This window comes from Acomys minous (assembly GCF_964271855.1).
Source record: "Acomys minous genome assembly, chromosome: 2".
Lineage (NCBI taxonomy): Eukaryota > Metazoa > Chordata > Mammalia > Rodentia > Muridae > Acomys > Acomys minous.
The window spans coordinates 53,651,334-53,673,684 of NC_140484.1; the positions used below are offsets into that span (position 1 = coordinate 53,651,334).

Below are 22,351 nucleotides of genomic sequence, written 5' to 3' on the forward strand. Positions count from 1 at the left end.
TCAGCAGTGAGCTAGGTGGCCCACCTTGTCTCAAGTTCAGCGCTTACAGGGGACAGCATCAAACCACCTTGTTGATGATGACACCAAGTTCTTCAATCTCACACTGGACTTCATCCCCCTTCTTGAGAAAAACAGGAGGCTTCCTAAACACACCAACACCTGGAGGAGTCCCAGTCAGGATGATGTCCCCTGGGTAAAGAGTGACAAACCGGGAGACCCAGGCTATCAAATCTTGAGTCTTGAACACCATCTGGTTGGTGTTGCTGCTCTGGACCACCTCCCCATTCACTCGACAGCAGATCTTTAAATTATGTGGATCTGCTATGCTGTCTCTGGTAACCAAGGCAGGGCCCAAGGGGCAGAAAGTATCAAAAGTTTTTCCCAGTAACCACTGCTTTCCATTGCGTCTCATTTGCCAGTCTCGAGCACTCACATCATGAGCCACAGTGAAGCCAGCCACGTGAGCCATGGCGTCTGTGGCCTGGATGTGTTTGCCTTTCAAACTCTCAGCCATCCGCCTGCCTCTGCCTCCTGAGTGCTAGGATTAAAGGCATGCGCCACCACTGCCCAGCCCCCAAACTGGATTTTGTTGGTGCAGATTGCACTGTTGTGCCTACATGCCCAGCGTTTCATACTCGTTAATGTTTTCTGTGCTTTTATCTCTGTGTTACCCTGTGGTTGGTTTTTTCAGTTCTAGCTTTGGTTTTTCTTGTTTTTGTTTGTTTTTGGTTTTTCGAGACAGGGTTTCTCTTTGTAGTCTTGACTGTCCTGAACTCGCTTGGTAGACCAGGCTGGCCTCAAACTCACAGCAGTCCGCCTGCCTCTGCTTCCCAAGTGCTGGGATTAAAGGCATGCACCACCACACCTGGCTTGTTTGTGGTTTTTTTTTTTTTTTTTTTTGTTTTGTTTTGTTTTTTCGAGACAGGGTTTCTCTGTGTAGCCTTGGCTATCCTGGACTCACTTTGTAGACCAGGCTGGCCTCGAACTCAAAGCAATCCGCCCGCCTCTGCCTCCCGAGTGCTGGGATTAAAGGCGTGCGCCACCACGCCCGGTTTTGTTTGTGTTTTTGAGACAGGGCTTCTCTGTGTACTCCTGGCTATCCTGGAACTCAAGTTTATTGATCAGCCTGGCCTGGAACTCAGATTTGCCTGCCTCTGCCTCTCAAACTGGGATTAAAGGTGGGTGCCACCACTGCCTGGCCCTTCTGTCTTCTTTTCTTTTCTTTATTTTATTTTATTTTATTTATTTTGTGTATCTGCACGCACACCTTCATGGCAGAAGAGGCCATTAGATTCACATTATAGATGGTTGTGAGCCACCAAGTGGTTGCTGGGAATTGAACTCAAGACCTCTGGAAGAGCAGACAGTGCTCTTAACCACTGAGCCATCTCTCCAGCCCCTCTTTTCATTTTTCTTTTTGTGTTTTGTTTTTAATTTTTTTGGTTTGGTTTTTGTTTTTTTGAGACAGGGTTCTCTGTGTAACAGCCCTGGCTGTCCTGGAACTCACTCTGTAGACCAGGCTGTCCTTGAACTCACAGAGATCCACCTGCTCCTTCTAAGTGCTGGGATTAAAGCAATGCCCGCCCTATCCTTGTTCTTGTTTGTTGTTGTTGTTTTTTTAAAGATTTATTTATTATGTATACAATTCTGCCTGAACAATTGCTTGCACTCCAGAAGAAGGCACCAGATCTCATTACAGATGGTTGGGAGGCACCATGTGGTTGCTGGGAATTGAACTCAGGACCACTGGGTGAGCAGCCAGTGTTCTTAAACTTCTGAGCCATCTCTCCAGCCCTCCTTGTTCTTAATTATCCATTTTTTCCACCTTGAATTTCATCCATTGACTGACTTGATTGACGATTCCTCTCTCCTTCCTTTCTTTTCTTTTCTCCTTACCTTTCTCTTTCTTGACAGGGTTTCCCTGTGTAGCTGTGGTTGTCCTGGAACTCATTTTGTAGACCAGGCTGACCTTGAACTGTCTGGCTATGCCTCCTGAGATTAAAAGGTTTATGTCCTGCAAAACTTTTATTTTTTTTTTTTAAAGTGATCTGAGTTTCTTTCACCCCTGTTAACCCCTGTGCCCCCTGTACTGGAGAATGAGCTTGGGTCCTTTCACACTTAAGTGTGCACTTTAAGGCTGAGCAGTATTCCTAACCTTCATCATGGTTTTTATTATAATAAATTCTGTTTAGTTCTTCAGCAAGTCTGCTGGTTCTTTATTGGGAGTCTCTTCCCTAGTGTAGATCTGTAACATGCAGTTTCAGCCATGTTGCCATACACCATGTATGCTGTAGGTAAGAAAGAGTGCCAGCTGGCTTTGTAGTTGCCCTGGGCCCTCAGCACTTTACTGTTGAGCTCTTGTCTTGTCTTGTCTCTTGCTTCCTCTTGTTTTCTTTGTTTTTGTTACGCTCCAGTTTGGCAAGAATGGCCAGATGTTATCTGCACATTTGTGTAGAATGTTTAGAAAGTGTACTGGATAGGTTTTTTGGGGGGGGTGGGTACTGGATAGTTTTATGTCAATTTCACACAACCTAAAGCCATCTGAGAGGATGAAACATCAATTAAGAAAGTGCTTTCAGAGCTGGGTGGTGGCAGTGGTGGCAAGCTAGTTCCAGGACAGCTAGGGCCACACAGAGAAACCTGCCCCAAAATAAAATTTAAAAAAAGAAAAGAAAAAAAAAAAGCTTCTATAAGATTGGTCTGTAGGCAAGTCTGTAGGTCTTTGCTTTTCTTTGTTTTTGTTTGCTTGTTTGAGACAGAGTTTTCTCTGTGTAGCCTTGGCTGTCCTGGACTCCATTTGTAGACCAGGCTGGCCTTGAACTCACAGAAATCTGCCTGCCTCTGCTTCCCTGAGAGCTGGGATTACAGGCAATTGCTGCTGTGTCTGGCTAGGGCTTTTTCTTTCTTTCTTTCTTTCTTTCTTTCTTTCTTTCTTTCTTTCTTTCTTTTAAGATTTATTTATTATTATGTGTACAGTGTTATCTGCGTTTACACCTGCAGGCCAGAAGAGGGCATCAGATCACATTATTATAGATGAGTGTGAGCCACCATGTGGTTGCTGGGAATTGAACTCATGACCTCTGGAAGAGAAGTCAGTCCTCTTAACTGCTGAGCCGTCTCTCCAGCCCCAACATTTTTTAATTTTTATTTGTTTATTTATTATGTCTACATTTCACATCAGATCATATTGTAGATGGTTGTGAGCACCATGGGGTTGCTGGGAATTGAACTCAAGACCTCTGGAAGAGCAGTCAGTGCTCTTAACTGCTGAGCCATCTCTCCAGCCTGCATTTTCTTTTTCTTTCTTTCTTTCTTTTTTTTTTTTCTTTTGGTTTTTTTCGAGACAGGGTCTCTCTGTGTAGCCTTGGCTGTCCTGGACTCGCTTTGTAGACCAGGCTGGCCTCAAACTCACAGCGATCCGCCTGCCTCTGCCTCCTGAGTGCTGGGATTAAAGGCATGCGCCACCACGCCCGGCTCATTTTCTTTTTCTTTTTCTTTCTTTCTCTCTCTCTCTCTCTCTTTTTTTTTTTTTTTTTTTTTTTTTTGGTTAGTGTTTTTTTTGTTGTTGTTTTGTTTTGTTTTTTTGTTTTTTGAGACAGGGTTTCTCTGTGTTAGCCTTGGCTGTCCTAGACTCACTTTGTAGACCAGGCTGGCCTCAAATTCACAGCCATCCGCCTGTCTCTGCCTCCCAAGTGCTAGCATTAAAGGCATGCACCACCACGCCCGGCTCCTGCATTTTCTTAATTAGTGACTCATGGAGGAGTGCCCAGCCCATTTTGGGTAATGTGATCCTTGGGATGGTGGTCCTGGGTTCTATAAGAAAGAAGCCTGAAATGAGATGTTGGTGCTGTACACAGAGGCCATGAGGGTTACACAGAGAAACCCTGTCTTGACTCCTCCCCTCCAAAAAAACAGCAGGCCGAGCAAGCCAGTCAGTAGCACCCCTCTATGGCTTCTGCACTGCCCTGACTTCCTTTGATGATAGTGATAAGTAAGCAAAAACAAACAAACAAAACAACAACAAAAAACCCAAAACATTTTCCTCAAGTTGGTTGGTCACGGTGCTTCATTTTAGCATTAGAAACACTAAGACAGCAAGTATTCAGGGAATTAACTCCTGCTGACGTTCTCGCTAGTCATACTAACCAAAGAATATAGCATGTCCAATGCCTTTGTGGAGCTGAGCCTAGTGAAATTTTGGGGTCCTGTGAGAATTTTCTCATTTTGTCAACCTGCATTGCATTTCAAGATAGCTGATTCTGCCTTGTGCAGAGTTTTAGTAACTGTGTCCCAACAGTGTTTCTTGTATTGGCTAGACCAAACAAAAAATGTTTTAAGTTTCTTGTTTTTATTTTAGGTTTGTTCTCTGCTAATTGGGAGTACTTTCTTGGAATGTATGTATGTATGTGTGTATGTATGTGTGTATGTATGATATATAGTGGGCATGAATCCGGAAGTCAGTGGACAACTTGTCATTTTTTTCTACCCTGTAGTTCTGGGAATGGAACTCAGGTTGCTAGGTTTGGTGGCAAGCACCTTTATGTGCTGAGCCATTTCAAGCTTTTCATTTTTTTTTTTTTTTAGAAACAGCAAATATAATCTTCCCCCTAGTACTATTTTTTGTAGCAGTGAGGGGTTTCGCAGCAGCAGCAGCCTCCTCCTCCTCCTCCTTCTTCGTTTTTTGGTTTTTCAAGACAGGGTCTCTCTGTAGCCTTGGCTGTCCTAGACTCACTTTGTAGACCAGGCTGCCCTTGAACTCACAGCAGTCCGCCTGCCTCTGCCTCCTGAGTGCTCCTCAATGAATCTTATGTAAAAGTAACTTATATTCTCCTGGCTCACTTGTTGTCTGGGAGGCTTACTGCCTCCTTCTGCTAACCTAGACCTAGTCCTGGAAGATTCTCGCCTCTGTACAATCTAACCTAGGCCTAGAATGTTTTCAGTCTTTGAGACTTACTGCTTTGATAAGCTCACCCTTACTTGTTGTGGCTGGTTCAACGCAGCTGTTTTGGCTCAAACTCTTCTCCCAGCTGACTTATTTAATCTTGCTTTTCTCTTGTTCCGAAATTGCTGTTTGGCTTCAAACTAACTCAGCAATCTGTTTTAATCTTCTGGCTTATTTTCTGGTCCATTTCATCTTCACCTGAGTTCTCTTTCCCAACCAGCTATTACTGTCCTGGTAAAAACTTCCTCTCTGTAAAACTGCCTCTTAAGTAGCTTCCTGTCCCTCTCCTTGTAAGAGTTGGGCATATCCTATTCTGTCAAATCTTCTCTGGTCACCTTTTCTGCCACTCGTTTAGACATACCTTTCAAACATGGTTGGTTCCTTCCTCAAACAAACTAACTTTACCTTCTTTTAGGATTAAAGGCATGTACCACCACACCTGGACCTAAGATTTTCTTTCTTTCTTTCTTTCTTTTTCTTTCTTTCTTTCTTTCTTTCTTTTTTCTTTTTCTTTTTCTTTTTTTTTTTTTTTTTTTTGGTTTTTCGAGACAGGGTTTCTCTGTGTAGCCTTGGCTGTCCTGGACTCGCTTTGTAGACCAGGCTGGCCTCAAACTCACAGCGATCCGCCTGCCTCTGCCTCCTGAGTGCTGGGATTAAAGGCGTGCGCCACCACGCCCGGCTCCTAAGATTTTCTTTACCTGATAGTTGCTCTATACCAGGCTGGCCTTGAGCTCAAGACCTATTTGCCTCTGTCTCCTGGATGAAAGGCGTACTTCATACTGATCACATAGGCCTAGAAGGTCTTTTTGGATGTGATATTTTGCCAGAACAGCCATGTTCTGAATTAACATTCCTCTACAGTCTTAGGCCTTTATCAGTGTATGTTGCAGGAGAAGGTAGTCTTTCTTTTGTTCTTGGGACTAGATCTTAGTTTATTGGTGAGTCTGTGTCCCTAGAAACATATTTCAGATGGCTCCTTTCCCTATCCCTTGGCAGAAACAGGGGCTTTCACTCTCAGGTCCTGGTCAGGCCCCCATAAAAGGTACCCTTCTAGGTCCCTCCCTCCCTCCATCTGTCCCTTTCTCCCTTTCTTCCTTCCTTCCTTTTTTTCTTTTTGGTTTTTCAGTACAGGGTTTCTGTGTGTAGTCCTGGCTGTCCTAGACTCACTTTGTAGACCAGGCTGGCCTTGAACTCACAGCAATCCACCTGCCTCTGCCTCCAGAGTGCTGGGATTAAAGGTGTGTGCCACCATGCCAGGCCTCCATAGCTCATAGGGTGTTCATGTCTGCTTACCTTTCTCTGCTGGTTAATTGTGGTCCTCTGTAGCTGGTTTACAGCCTTTCCACTTTTCTGGATAGCAGCAGTTTGCTCTTTGACCTCATTTTAATTACAGATCTTGGAGAAATTGTTTTCAGTTTTCTTCAATTCTTCACTTACTGCTAAGAGGAGATTAAATGCTTTCACATATTATGCAACCATAACCACTGTACAGCTCCAGAAGCTTCACCTTTCCAAGCTCCAGCTCAGTGCTCATTGGGCTCCTCATTCTCTCCTCCAGTGCTACAGGCAACAGTTCTGAGCGCCACATGGAAGTGGAATACAGTTGTGCTTTATGACTAGCTTGAAGCCTCATGTCATCACGGTTTATCTACAATGTAGCATGTTCCAATATTTATTTCCTTTTCCAGTCATATCCCATTGTATGTTTCTATATCACATTTGTTCATCTATTCATCCCTAATGAACACCATTACATGAACGAGCGCCCTGTTCTGATATTCAGAACATTAGTAGGTTTCTATGTTGCTGGTTTGCATTGAGTGGCTGTGCAAGCTGAGGAATGATCCTCTGAGGCAAGTGAGATGGCTCAGCAGATAACCCCATGCAGCATGCCTGACATAGAGAGCAAACACCTGCAGGCTCTCCTCTGAACTGTGTGGAGCAGGCAGAAACACCACAAATGTAAAATAAATGAATGTTTACAGAGATGCTCCGAGTTTGCTGGCCTTTGTTTTTGTCTGTGTTTTATTGTTGTGCTTTTTTGTATTTTATCCTTCCACCTTTTCACTAAGAACACACTACAGCCAGAGCCCCAAAACAAATTCTGCTGTACTTGTTAATTACACTGTTGAGGTTGAGTTGGTTTATTCTTATCGTGAAAATTTCAACAATAAATGAATTCATAGAAAATATTAGTAAGTGCAAGTGTCAAGCATGAGAAAAAGTTTAAGAGCTGCCTATTCATGCAAGGTCCTCATAAAACAGAAGCTGCCATGGTAGCTGTACATGGAGTGCAAGCTTTGGTTCTGACGAGCTGGAAGGCAGTGGCATTCTGAACGCTGGCCTGTGACTCCCTGACTGTAACACGGGCTAGTCGTCTTCGGCAGGGGTTCTAGTGCTGTGATGAAACATGTCTAAAAAGCAAGTTGGGAGGAGAGGGTTTATTCTGCTTATACTTCCACATCGATGCTCATCACCCAAGTTGGACAGGGAACTCAAAGCAGGCAGGGACCTGGAGGCAGGAGCTGATACAGAGGCCATGGAAGATGCCGCTTACTGGCTTGCTCCACAAGACTTGCTCAGCCTGCCTTATGGAATCAGGACCACCAGGCCAGGGTTGGCCCCACCCTCAATGGGCTAGGCCCTCTCCCAGGGATCACCAGTTGAAAAAGATGCCTTACAGCTGGATCTCCTGGAGGCATTTCTTCAGCTGAGGTTGTGTCAAGTTGACATATAAAACCAACCATTAGTATTGTGTGAAAACTGTAAAATATAACAAGATTGTTGTGAAGTTCAAATGAAAATGTTTGGATGTGTTTGATAAATAAAGCATGGTGCACGCCAGGGGTTGAGACACATGTTCTTAATTCTAGCACTCTAGAGGTAGATGTAGGCAGATCTCTGTGAGTTCCAGGCCACTCAGGGCTATACCGTGAGACCTTGTCTTAACAAACAAAAAGCATGATACAGATGCTGAAGCACTTCAGAAGCAATGCTGGCACATACAAGCATGACCTTTCCTGTTTTCAGTGTGTTCATGGAGCTGAGTGGTTATGGTCTTATGCTTGTCTATACCTTATACTATTTTCATTATTACAGAGAGAAACCTTATGTTCTGGATCCTGCCCCCACACCCCCTATTGTCTCATCTTGAGGCCATCATTGGTAGCTGTGTCATATGGTGGCTTGTTTTTAATTTATTTTTATTTATGTATGTGTGTGCACACACATGCATGTCTGCCCATCTGTCTGCCCATTTGTCCATGCATCTTTCATGTGTGTGGATACTGTCAGAGACGAGAAGGCAATGTTGAATTCCCTAGAATTGAATTTATTGGCAGTTGTGCATCACACATTGTGGGTATTGGGAATAGATCTTTTTGAGTGGTGATGATAGGGTTGATTTTTCAAAATTCTAAAATTTCTTTAAAGCTGTGATACTTTGAATATCTAATCTTTATTCTCTGAATCCTAATGGGAACTTTTATGTGAAAATTAGAAATGCCAGTGACCAGGTGATTTACTATTAAAGAAATAGACAGTTCTTCATAGTGTCTCATATACAAACAGAAAGGCAGGTGAATTTTTGAGTTCGAGGACAGCCAGGGCTACACAGAGATACCCTGTCTCAGAAAAACTAAGACAAAGTATCATTCAACTAAGAAATAATTAAAAATTTATTGTTTAGTCTTTAATCAAAAGTTTGTTTGTCTGGAATTTTATTGAAGACAGGGTCTGACTTTGGAGCCCTGGCTGGCCTTAAACTCTGACACACCCGCCTCTGCTTCCTAATTAAGAGTCAACACCATCACTTCCCAGAGTGCTTCCTTTAATTGAATGTTATATTTTGGCTATAATTCATTTGGCAAACATCTGGATACCTGTGCTTTACCAGGTCCAATGTTTTTTATGCTTTGATCATCATGTCTGGTTAAAGAAAGCAGCTGTGGGGCTGGCTGATATCCTCAGCATAACCTTCAAGACAGTGCCTCAGAATGGCAGTGCAAGCTATGCATTGACATTTCCTAGTGCCTTTATGTGAAAAGTAAAAATAGGACAATAAACATACATGCACATATATGGGTGTGTGTGTATGGGAAGTAGGTCTTGCTGTGCCACTGCACTGTACCTTCAGCCATTTTAATTTTGTGTGTTTAACTCAATATGTCCATTTTTGTGGTTGGAGGGTGGTTTTGTTTTGTTTTGGTTTTTTTTGTTGTTTTGTTTATTTGAGACAAAATTTCTCTTTGTAGACCTGGCTGTTCTGGAATTTGCTCTGTGGACCAGGTTGGCTCAGAGAGTCACCTGCCTGAGGCCTGGGTTAAAGGGTATGCCACCACTGCCCTGCTATCATTTTAAACATCTAATCAATATAAATAAATTGATGAGGTTTTAAAAAAATTCCTTTTTTAATTTAATCTTGGAGCTGTATTAGGGATTGAGCCCAGGGCTTCAAACATGCCAGGCCTCAGAACCATACCCTCAGCCCCTTAATTGGTCTTTGAAGTCTACTGCATGCTGCTGCTTCAGATTTATTTATTTATTATGTATACTGAAATTAAAGGTGTGCGCCACCATGCTTGGCTCAGGGACTACTTTTTTCAAAAGATTTATTTATTTATTTAAAAAAAAAAGGTTTATTTATTATTTGTACACCTGAACTACAGAAGAGGGCACCAGATCTCATTATAGATGGTTGTGAGCCACCATGTAGTTGCTGGGAATTGAACCCAGGACCTTTGGAAGAGCAGACGGTACTTTTTCTTTCTTTCTTTCTTTCTTTCTTTCTTTCTCTCTCTCTTTTTTTTTTTTTTTTTTTTTGGTTTTTCGAGACAGGGTTTCTCTGTGTAGCCTTGGCCATCCTGGACTCACTTTGTAGACCAGGCTGGCCTCGAACTCACAGCAATCCGCCTGCCTCTGCCTCCCGAGTGCTGGGATTAAAGGCGTGTGCCACCACTCCCGGCTCTTTCTCTTTTTTTTAAAGATTTATTCATTTATTATTATGTATACAATGTTCTTCCTGCATGTACACCTGCAGGCAAGATGAGGGCACCAGATGTCATTATAGATGGTTGTGAGCCACCAAGTGGTTGCTGGGAATTGAACCCAGGACCTTTGGGAGAACAGACAGTAAGTACTCTTAACTTCTGAGCCATCTCTCCAGCCTCCACTTCATGTTTTTTATTCATTCACACCACATCTCAGTTCAAATGCACTGATTCAGATACTCAGAAGCCTAGGTGGGTGCCACAAAGAAAGTGCAAATCATAAACTGCATATGTGAGCAGCAGAGAGCTTTGGTCAAGAAAGAACCTGAGTAAGAGGTAAGTGAAGCTGGGCGTGGTGGCACATGCTTTTAATCACAGCACTCAGAGGCAGAGACAGACAAATCTATGCGAGTTTGAGACCAGCCTGGTCTACAAAACAAGCCCCAGAACAGCCAAGGCTACACAGAGAAAACTCTGTCTTGAAAAAAACAAAACAAAAAATAAACAAAAAAATAAGTAGAAGTGAATTAGGGGGTGCACCCGTCTTCTAGGCAGTGGTCAAAAATTGAGAGGAGAGGCTAATAAAGGTAGATCCCTGTGAGTTCGAGGCCAGTCTGGTCTACAAAGAGAGTCCAGGACTGCCAAGATAACAGAGAAACCATGTCTCAAAAAACTTAAAAAAAAAATATGTATATATCTGTACTGTTTCTGCAGAAGATCCAAGGTTAGTTCCCAGCACCTACATTATAGCCTTACTCAAAGAAAAGAAAACATGTTGATGGATGTCAGGAAACAGACAATCATTTGCAGGTGGTGAGAAGAAGGTAGGTGTGACCTTAGCAGAAATGCACATCTATTTTTCAGCAGTTCCACTTTTGGGAGGCTAGGTTTTTGTTTTTTTTTTGTTTTTTGTTTTTAAATAGTTTGAGGCCAGCCTGGTCTACAAATCAAGTCCAGGACACCCAAGGCTATACAGAGAATCCTGTCTTGAAAAACAAAGCAAGTCATTAGTGGTGGCCTGCTTACGTAGGGAAGCCTATAGCAGACAAAGTTCACCAGGGAGAGATTTAGAAGGTGCTGTTGCTGTTGCTGTGTGTGTTAATCAAGCCAAAAGTCAGATTCTTTGGGAATCCTTTTCTTATTTAAAGATTGAAAAACATACCAGTGAGTTTGGTATAAGCCAGATCAGAAATGAGCCTTGTGAAAAGGCTGGTCACCCTGCGGGACGTCCATCTTTAGAACTTGTGTCGGTCCATGTATATTCCTTCAGAGGCTGGCTAGAATTCTCTTTAGGGGAACTTCATCCTGTTCTATATACATACTGGGGGACACACCACAGGGAAAGGATGTGTGATGTCTTACAAGGTTGTGAATAAATCCACATTCCATTTTACTTGATTTTGCCTATAAATGAGTGTATATTCCATCAAGATTTTACTTGGTTTGAGTCCTTGACAGAGTAAGCAAGTGTCTGATGCTGTTAAGAACTGTGAATGGTGCCTAGTGTGTATGAGGATAGCTCAAACCTTTGTGAGCTGTATGTTCTCATGTTCTCTTAGATTATAGAAATGATTTGTAAGATTGGATGATTTAGTCTCAAGTCTCTCATTTTGTAGGTAAGGCAAATACAAAGAGAAGAAATTATTTGCCCCGAACTGAATCTGTATCACCTTAGGTCAAGATCTACTGGTTAGACTTTAAAGGGCATGCGTGGCTTTGATTACATTGCTACTGCTCTAATGAAGAGAATCAATTTATACATGTGTAATCCCAACAGAGTCAGGAGGATGGCAGCAAATTGGAGGCCAGCCTGATGTAAATAGTGAGTTCAATGTGTGACTACCTTAAAAAGAAGGTACTTTTCAACAGTTTTTGTCACTTGGTTGCTCATATGCCATGTAAGAAGTTTTGGAGACATTGAGGAAGTGTTAGCTTGAGAATAAGTACTTCAGTTGAGCTGATGACCAGTCTGTAGTCATTCTTCACCCACTGTGGCTGTAACAGGTGTGGGTGGTCCTCTGGTCTTTATTTTGGATTACTTTACTAATTTGTGACTTGGTAGGTATTTTTATAGTAGGTTGGACTGAGCTGGCTGCTTGTGTCTGAAGTGATGTGAGTGCTGCTAGTGAGCATAGCCAGACAGTGATGTAATCCAGTCAGGTGCCAAGGTCTTCGCTTATGTGTATCACCTTCTGACTGATAAGGCCTTCTTAAGGAGGTAGGGAGGGCTTGCCTGGCTTGTACTTAACGTTCTTGGTGTGATGATTTTTGTTAATGGCTTAGAAGTGTTGGTATCCTTTCCTGGGCTTATATTCGTAGTTGGTGTTTGTGAAGATACCTGACACAGTTACAGGTTGTGTGCATAATTTTTATTGAGTATTTTCTTTTTTTTTTTTTTTTAATTTTAACTTTTATTTATTATGTATACAATGTTCTGTCTGCATGTGTGCCTGCATGCCAGAAGAGGGCACCAGATCTCATCATAGATGGTTAGGAGCCACCAAGTGGGTGCTAGGAATTGAACTTGGGACCTCTGGAAGAGCAGTCAGTGCTCTTTACCCCTGAGCCTTCTCTCCAGCCCCCATTGTTGGGTATTTCTGAAGAAGTTTTAGGTTTTGTTTTGTTTTGTTTTTCCAGACAGGGCTTCTCTGTGTAGCCGTGACTCTCCTAGACTTTCTTTGTAGACCAGGCTGGCCTCGAACTCACAGCGATCCGCCTGCCTCTGTCTCCTGAGTGCTGAGATTAAAGGCTTGCATCACCATGCCTGGCTTGTTTTATTTTTTAAGGGTTAGGTTTCTGTTTTACAATCATAAGATCTTGTTAGCTAGCCTAAGTTGACCATTAACTTATTGTATAGCCAAGGCTGGCTCTGAGCCTCTCCTGTCTCAGCCTCCTGAGTCTGGAATTGCATGGTGTTGATGATGTTTGTATTAGAAAATTAAAAAAAATTTTTTTTCCTCTGTGGGTTTCTCTGTGTATCCATGCCTGTCCTATCCTCATTTTATAGACCAGGCTGTCCTCGAACCCAGAGATCTGCCTGCCTCTACCTTCCTGAGTGCTGGGGTTAAAGGCATACGCCACCACACCTGGCCTGTATTCAAAATTTTATAGATGAGTTTTTATTCACAGCATGCAAAACAATGATGGTAGACAAGCCTTTGTGTAGATTGATTATCTCATTGTCTTCAGTCTCTTCTGATTTGAGAATATTTTTGAAGCATGCAAAATGAGTGGGATCATTAAAATTATTAAGCTGGTGGCATGAGGATTTTGTGATATAGCAGGGGGTAGAGCCTTGCTTTTGTGTATCTGGACTGTACTCCAGGCTGTCAGTGGTCTGTGGTGTGGGCACAGTTTTGTTGTGCCCAATACTGTACAGAAAGACAGGGCTTATTTGGAGGTTATAGAGTAGCTCCATGTGTGATCTGCTTTTTTTAAATTTAAGTGAATACAGAGTGCTGGTTGCCCCCTACCCCAGGTAAGTAATTTTGATTTCAGTAAATTCGATGTCCATAAAAAGGCTGATCTCTTTCCTGTTCTCTTTAAGACAAGGGATTGTGAGTAGTGAGTGAGTGATCGTTCTGCTATTTCTTCAGCCTTTGTGATTAAGCAAATACATTTAGATTCAGTTGAGAGATTCTGTTCTGTTTTAGGCTAAACCAATTTTCTATAGGGTGTGCAGATGCGCCTGAGATTGAACCCAAGATTTTTGATTTAAGCTTGCAGTACTCTACCTTTGAGCTAGATAAGACCTGAACAGACAGTTTTGTCTTTTTTGGTGGTTTTTTTGAGACAGGGTTTCTAGAACTGTGTAGCCTTGGCTGTCCTGGACTTGCTTTGTGGACCAGGGTAGCCTCAAACTCACAGCAATCTACCTGTCTCTGTCTCCCAAGTGCTGGCATTAAAGGTGTGTGCCACCATGCCCAGCTTTAACGGACATTAAAAAAAAAACACGATTTATTTATTACTATGTATGCAGTGCTCTGCTTGCGGCTCTGCTTGCGTGTACACCTGCAGGCCAGAAAAGGGCATCAGATCACATTCTAGATGGTTGTGAGCCCCCACGTGGTTGCTGAGAATTGAACTCAGGACCTCCAGAAGAGCAGTCAGTGCTCTTAACTGCTGAGCCATCTCTCTAGCCCTGCTGTGATATTCTTGATGTTAGGCTTCTGGAGTGGTCTGGTAATCTCTGGCTTTACTCATGTGCAGATTCAGGGATGCACAAATGGAGAGTTAATCCTAGGAACTGTCGTTCTGTCTAAGCTTCTACACTACAAGAGCAGAGGGAGTGGCACCACCTATTATTTGTGAACTTCTTAGCTTTTCTTTTTTTTTGTTTTTTGTTTTTTGTTTTTTTTTTTTGTTTTGTTTTTTTGGTTTTTTGAGACAGGGTTTCTCTGTGTAGCCTTGACTGTCCTGGACTCACTTTGTAGACCAGGCTGGCCTTGAACTCACAGCGATCCGCCTGCCTCTGCCTCCCGAGTGCTGGGATTAAAGGCGTGCGCCACCACGCCCGGCCCCACTTCTTAGCTTTTCATTTCTGAATGTTTCCCACTTAGCAGAATTAGAACTTCTTGGCGAAATGACATTCTTTTTCTTTTTTAAAAATAATTTATCTCTTGGAACTGGAATTCAGACAGTTATGAGCTGCCATGTGGGCACTGGGAATTGAACCTGGGTCCTTTGGAAGAGCAGACAGTGCTCGTAAGCACCAAGCTATCTCTCTAGCCCTGGCATATTTCAAAGGTATGGCAGAGAAGGAATTACATGAACTAGGAACATGCTGTGAGAGGAATTAAAGTGCTTAGAAACCACAAAAGCTCCTAGGACAGCTTGCATGGCCAAATCTGAGGCATTGTAAAGATTATAATAAATAATAATGATAATAAGAGTCTTTGAGTTCATACTAATAATGGGTCAGGAAAGAATGAGTAGGGAGACAGGAATATGCCTTACTAAAGTTAGAAAGGCAGCTAATAAATACAAAAGGAAGCTGAGTGTTGTAGTTGGGAGGCCGAGGAAGGAAGATCTGGAGTTCAACATCATCCTCTGCTGCATAGTGAGTTTGAGGCCAGCCTGATTTACAAAGAAAGTTCTAAGACAGCCAAGACTACACAGAGAAACTTTGTCTCGAAAAACCAACAAAACAAAACAAAAACAAAATAAAACCATCTAAGTATCATAGTGTTAGCTTCCAGTGAGTACTGAAACTGTCAAGTGAATGTTCTAAAAGTATAGATGTATTGCAGATTATTTACTGATGAGTCACCAAAGAAATGGTCACTTTACAGTGAAGAAATCTATTACTGTAATTTTAACTAAGCAAAATCACCAACAGTATTCTACAAAGTTGACCTCATCTAGTTAGCATTGCTGCCATAAATGTACACCCAGCATTTAAAAGTGAAATGAAGATGGAAATGCTAAAAACAAAAAATTTAAATGTATTTAGGTGATAAGAAATAAAGAAGACTTGATTTCAGTTGTGTGTGGCTCTGATTTTGAATGAAGCATAAGCGTTGCCGCCGAGGTACTGTACAACAGTTAGGGTTCAGCAGTTCCTTACCTGAGTGTGTTCAGCATTGTGCAAGAGAATAATTCAGCAAACTGTTGCTGAAGGAGTTAAGGAGAGGCTGGAGGTGCATTAAGTACTTGAGGCCTGGGTTTCATCTTCTGCAGCATACCTGAACACACATGCATGGGGAGCTAATTCAGTTGTTTGGAAGTTTCATGAACTGCTTAGATGGAACTTCCTATTATAAATATTTTATTTTGCTTTTATTTGCATTGTGTACATGAGTGTAAGTGTCCTCAGAGGCTAAACAAAGTTGTCAGAACCCCTAGAACCTGCATTAGAGGTAGTTGGGGACTATTTGACATAGATATTGAGAACCAAGCTTGGGTTCTTAACCACTCAACACCACCCCCACCCCTGACCCCTGGCACCAAACCTGGAAACTTTTAAGGCTAATAAGTGAGAGTGGCCGATGGGCATTTCATTATTAGGTAGGGCTTATTGGCCTGGGCAGAGCAAATCACTAGTCTAGCTCACTTAGTGAGCTCCAGTAAAGTTTCAAGCCCTCACCCCCATGTCAATATTATTCACCTCACTTATTAGACAGTTTCACTTTTCAATCTGAAGAGTAAAAGTCTTGCTTGTCAGTCAGGAAAGGAAGAACAGAAGGGAGCCTGGCTGGGGTAGGGTGTGACCTTCCTTGTCCTGGCATTGATTTTGTAGCTCCTTTGATTTTTCAGTGTGGCTGGGGCAGTTGTCCCAGTTTAAAGAACTATTTTTTGGCTTGTTTGTTTTATTTTATTTATTTAAAAAAATTTTTTAAAGCTTATGGGCATCTGCTAATATGGAAGGAGGGGAATGAGATTTAGAATCTAATTATAGTATCTTTTGATCAATATTCTGTTTCATTCTAGCACTCTAATTTTGCTGTTATGTTACTTGTAGATTGTGTTTTGGGGAGTAGACATGACAAAACCAAAAAGCGTTCTTTGACTGCTGTTTGTATACCTGTTTTTACTGCATATTGGTTGACCTCTCTTTACCCAGCAGTCTTAGCACTGTGCTGGTACACTGCTTTCCTCTTCTGAATCTTATTTCTTACTATCCTAACATTTTCAAATACACAATTAAAAAAAAAAAAAAACACAACCAGAGTTTGCCTTAATCACTTTGTCATGGTCTTTGTCAGCTGTCATCTTGAAAGAATCTGGAGTCACTTGGGAAACAGGCCTCTGGCCATACCTGTGGGGATTATTTTGGTGTGGAAGAAAGATCTGCCCACTATGGGCAACACCACTCCCTGGCTATAGACCTGGACTATATAAGTGGACAGAGAGGGCTCAGCAGTAGCAGCATTCATAACTCTTTCCTTCCTGATTGTGGATCCCAGCTGCATCAAGCTCCTGTTTCTTGAGTTCCTTTCCATGTTGGATTGTACCCTTGAACTGTGTGCTGAAGTAAGCCTCTTGTTCAGGGTTTTTTGTTTTTTGTTTTAAAGTCACAGCAACAGGAAATAAAACAAAGACACAATCCAAGTGAAAAATCATTTTCACTTTGCTTTCTACGTTTGAGTAAAACTACAGGCATTGAGTTGGTGATACTGCTGGGAGCCTGGGAGAGTGAACCTGGTATTTTGCCTGCAAGTGGGCAGAATAGGTGGTTATTGGTTGGTATTAGAAATGATTGCAGATTAGCTTGAGGGATGTAGAACTACACAAATTTAATGCCAGTGTACGCACGCGCAATCGTACACCTGGATGGCCGGATGGATGGATAAATAGATAGGATATAGTTCTTTTACTCACAGTGCTGCTGTGGCACCTGTGTTTATCTTCAGGTTATTCTTTACTGTGGAATAAAAACTGGAGTATACAATATGTATACACACACACACACACGGAGAATGTCTTAGTTGTTATTTGTGAGGGTTTTTTGTTTGTTTGCTTGCTTTTTTTTTTTTTTTTTAAAGATAGAAGCTCTCTCTGTCTCTATCTTTGCTGTCCTGGAACACACCATGTAGACCAGACTGGCCATGAACTCACAGAAATTCACCTGCCTGCGCCTCCAGGGTACTGGGATTAAAAAGGGGCATGCCACCATGCCTGGCAAAGGGCTCTCTGGAACCTTAACAGAGAGTGACAGTTTGGATTTAACCTTTAGTAATGACAGGTTCTATGTCTATACACAGTTGTACACATGCATGCTTGCACACACATACACATATACACAATTCTATGTGTATGGATATTTTACCAGTATGTCTGTGCATGTGGGTGTGTGGTATCTGCATAGGCCGGATGAGGTTGTCAAATCCCATAGAAATGGAGTTATAAACAGTTGTGTGTCACCAAATGGGGATTGGGAGCCAAATCTGGGTCCTCTGTGAGAACAGCTCAGCTCTTAATTGCTGAACCATCTTTCTAGCCCTTTGCTTAATATTCTAGAGTACAGTGATTTTTGCAGTCAGCCTTATATTGATGAAAGTCATTTCATAGTAAGGATGTAGTTCTTCACTCACATCCCTGTTACGGTGCATTGTTTATCTCTAGGTTATTCTTGGGATGGAATGAACACTGGAGTTTATACCTTTAGATACCTGTTTTTTCAAGGGGGGCTGGAACCCTCAAGCTGAGCTTTTATCTCTGCGGTATGATTCTGTGGGAATCACAACCCTGAGCCATTATTTTTTTTCCTAATGGCAGCTGTCATCAAACCAAAGCATAACACATGTGATTATCTGTTTTGTTTTTGTTTTTACAGGAATACTTCTGTTTCCTACAATATCCTGTCTTATTCCTGCTGATCTGCTAATTCAGTAATTTGGAAGATAGCTGTCACCAGGATAACCTGTAATGGGCAAGGAGCCACAGAGAAGAAAATATTTCTTTTAGTTTTAAACCTTGGTTTGAAAGGTAAGACTATTAAGACCTTCCTGGAATTCTTAGGTGGGAAAACAGTTAGTTACATGTTCTCTTGACCCTAGAACCAGGGAAGCAGGGCTGGACAGTCCGCCTGTGCAGTCAGTACTGTGGTGGTTTTAGGAAGTGAAACAGCAGCCTCTGTAGCTGGCTTTGGTTTATCTAGGAATCAGCTGAACTTAGTAGATTCCTGTTTCTGGTGGGTATTGAGCTTGCCACCAAGGAGCAACTGGAGTGGTGTTCAGGGAAGATCAGAAGTAAAGATCTTAGATTCAGGCTGTCTGACTGTGTGAGGTGTTCATTTTGTACCAGTGGCTTCTAGCCAGCCACCTCGAAGTTTTTGAGTTGTAATTGCTATAACTCTTTACTGGAACTTTTGATTGAAGATTGACTTTGCATATTTAACTTTGGCTCAGTGGACCATTGTGTCTCAGTGAGACTGGCCTTGCATTTCAGAATTCCTGCTGGCCCCAGGTATAGTCCTTTCTTGATGGCTTCCTTTTGTATCTTCTGACTCTACGGTTGTAATGACTTTGATTCTGATCATTAACTAATTGATCCCAGACATCCAGAATGTTGCCTTGTTTGTGACCTGCCAAGCCCCCCAAGAAAGAGGTGGCCCCTATACTTCCACAGTGGATTCCTCCTCTGCCATTTCTCCATTTATGTCACTGTCCTATGACTTCTGTGTGGCACTGTCGCCACACCTGATGATATTGTTCAGTAACTGCACAAGGGCTGTTTTTGTTCAGAAAAAATTCAGTCTTGGGGGCCGGGCGTGGTGGCGCATGCCTTTAATCCCAGCACTCGGGAGGCAGAGGCAGGTGGATCGCTGTGAGTTCAAGGCCAGCCTGGTCTACAATGTGAGTCCAGGACAGTCAAGGCTACACAGAGAAACCCTGTCTCGAAAAACCAAAAAAAAAAAAAATTCAGTCTTGGCCCTGATCTTGAAAAGTCAAAACAAGCCAGACACTGTGGCACATACCTGTAATCCCAACACCTAGGGTGGCAGAGGCCAGTGGATCTCTGTGAGTTTGAGACCAGTCTGGACTACAAAGCAAGTCCAGGACAGTTACACAAAGAAACTCTTTCTTGAAAAGAAAAAAATCAAAATAAAACCTTACCACTGAGCTGGGCATGGTGGCACATACCTTTGATCCTAATACTCAGGAGGCAGAGGCAGGTGGATCTCTGAGTTCAAGACCAGCTTGGCATGGAGCAAGTTCCAGGGCAGCCAGAGATACACAGAGAAATCCTGCTTTAAAAACAAAAACAAACAAACAAACAAAAACCAAAAGCAGAAACTTACCACTGGAGAATCATGAAGTTTCTGTGTCACAGAGCCAGTCAGGAACTAATGACATGAGCATGCTCCTCACTGTGGGCACACCTTGTATAATGGTGTGACAGCGCCAGCATTGCCCAGTGCCGGCTGCTGAACAGAGGAGAATAGCCATAGTTTTTATTAACTGATATTTTTAAGCGGTTGATAAATGTGTTCAACTTAACCTCTCCTAGATTTCAGGCATTGTTTTGTCATTTTAAAAAAAGCCATAGATGTAACTGTAGCATGTTGAGTTGCAGCATGTCATAACAGATTCTGTTTTAGGTTGTCTTTTCTCAGGTGATTTGGAAAAATACTCTGCCTATGGCTGTTTCATAAAGACTGTTCTTGGCTAAAACCTCGAAGAGTGCTGGATTTGTGATAAAAACAGTAAAAGTCCTTTTTTTCCCACTCATCTTATTTCCCACAGACTTTGGCCTGTCTAGTTTTGTCTTGTTTGAGGTAGGGTTTTCTCTCGGTCGCCATGGCTATCCTGCATCACTTTGTAGATCAGCCTCAAAATCACAGTGATCTGCGTCCCTCTGCCTGCTGAGTGCTGGGATTAAAGGCGTGCGCCATCACACCCGGCATCACCTGTAGTATCCTAAGTGCCTCTGTGATATATCTATCTATTCCACTTTGGCTATGAAGAGGAGGTTGGATCTGTCACATGATACCTCTTTCTCCCCTTTATCTTCTAACAGTTCAAACACTTTTAACTGAAATCAGTATTAAGTATAGGTATACTTCAGTTAATTATTCCTTAAAGCTCTGATGTGTTTGCAGAAGTTTCCAGTATAGTCAGATACATCCAGCAGCCTGTCTTGCTGTTTTCAATGAAATATATCCTGTGTAGAATCCCATGCCTCTTGCCCTCTTCTGGATGTGTTGCTCTTGACCTTCTTCTGTGGCTGCTGCATCTCCTCTCTTAGCTTCTGGTTTCCGGTGTGTTTGCCTTGTTTTGTGAAGCACACTATGAGGGGCCACTTGAGGAAGTTTGGGAGCCTGCAGAGGTTTTCTTTCTGAAGTGTCTTCTACAACTATGAGAGGAGGCTAGTGTCATTTACTTTCTGTTCTTGTGTGATTTTCTTTTTGTGGTGTATGTTTCTCACCACTGGATTAATTTTAAGACTTGTCTTTGCAGCCATGAATTTCATGAGTATTGAAGAGATTTGTTTCATCAGTACTTGGGTTGGCCTGTGCAGATCCTAAAGGCAGCTCTCTGATTAATTTTGGGAAATATCATTTTACTTTTTTGTGTTCACCATCAGTGTAACAATGTACACTTCTCAGCTAAGCACGGTGTATTTGAAGTTTGAGTCCAACCTTGCCTACTGGTGAATTTAAAACGTGTAGGTAGCACTGTGGGCTGGAGAGATAACCCTTGCTGTAGCTGGGCAGTGGTGGTGCACACCTGTAATCCCAGCAAGTGGGATGCAGAAGTAGGCCAGTCTCTGTTAATTGGAGACCCGGACGCGCTACACAGAGAAACTCTGTCTCAAAAAACAAAACAACAACAAAACCCTTGCTGTGCTTGCAGATGACTCAGGCTCACTTTCCCAGGCCCCACATTGGGCTGCTCCCTGCCACCTTTAACTCTGATTCCAGGATGATTCAGCACCCCCCTTTCTTGGGGGCCTCCATAAGACTTCAGGTACACGATACACATATAGAGAGGCAGGCACACATACATGAAAGTAAATGAAGATAAGTTTTGTTTTTTTTTTAAAGAAGTAGGGCTTGGAATAAAGCTCAGTGGTTGCATAAGGACCTGAGACTTTTAGGTCTTGATCTACAGGCAGCAAGAAGGAGACTAGATGTGTCCCACACTGGGTGTAGCTTGAGCATTTAAGACCTCAAAGCTTCCCCCTCCACAAGTGACACACTTCCTCTAATAAGGCCACACCTCCTCCAATATAAAGCACTCTCCCTAATAGTGCCACTCCTTATGGCCAAGCCTTTAAAAACATGAATCTTTTGGGGGCTATCCTTATTCAAACTACCATGTTGTGAACCACCGCGTGGGAGCTGGGAATTGAACCCAAGTTCCCTAAAAGAGCAAGTGCTCTTAGCTGCTGAAGCCACCTACTCCCCAAATCATTATGTTTTATATGTATGGATGTTTTATATACATGCATGTTTATGCATGCAACTGCATAGGCCAGAAGAGGGCATCCGATCATTTGGAACTGGAGTTACATGTAGCTGTGAGGCACTATGTAGGTGGGAATTGAACCCAGTTCTTTGGAAGAGCAGCCAGTTCTCTTAACTGCTAAGTCATCTCTCCAGCCCCTGGGCCTTGACTTTTTAAGTAAAAAGCAAGCTGTATGACGAGACTTCCTGCTGCATTGTTCTGAATGCTGCAGTGGACCATGTTATGGAGGTATCTGCTCTTTGAACATTGTGCTTCCTAGGCAGCTAAGAGTTCTGCAGATGTGGTGCATGCCTTTAATCCTGGCAACTGGGAGGCAAAGGCAGATGGGTCTCTTGAGTTCAAGGCCAGCCTGGTCTACAAAGAAGTCTAGGACAGCCAGGATGTTACACAGAGGAAACCCTTTCTGGAAAAACAAACATACATATACACGTACGTACATACATATATACATACATGGCTTGCTTGTTTGTTTGTTCATTTTTCAAGACAGGGCTTCTCTGCTTAGCCTT

General features: G+C 42.5%; 1 protein-coding gene across 3 annotated transcripts in view; it reads left to right on the forward strand.

Moving 5' to 3' along the window:
* PPP6R3 (protein phosphatase 6 regulatory subunit 3) overlaps positions 1-22,351 on the forward strand; it is a 116,619-nt gene that overhangs the window by 16,483 nt on the left and 77,785 nt on the right. For 2 of the 3 annotated variants that reach the window (XM_084750643.1, XM_084750644.1), the window contains exon 2: positions 18,206-18,357. The exons of the other annotated variant lie outside the window; for it this stretch is intronic. The gene's annotated coding sequence lies outside the window, so the exon portion shown is untranslated. The remainder of the gene's footprint in view (positions 1-18,205; positions 18,358-22,351) is intronic. 3 annotated transcript variants of the gene reach the window in all.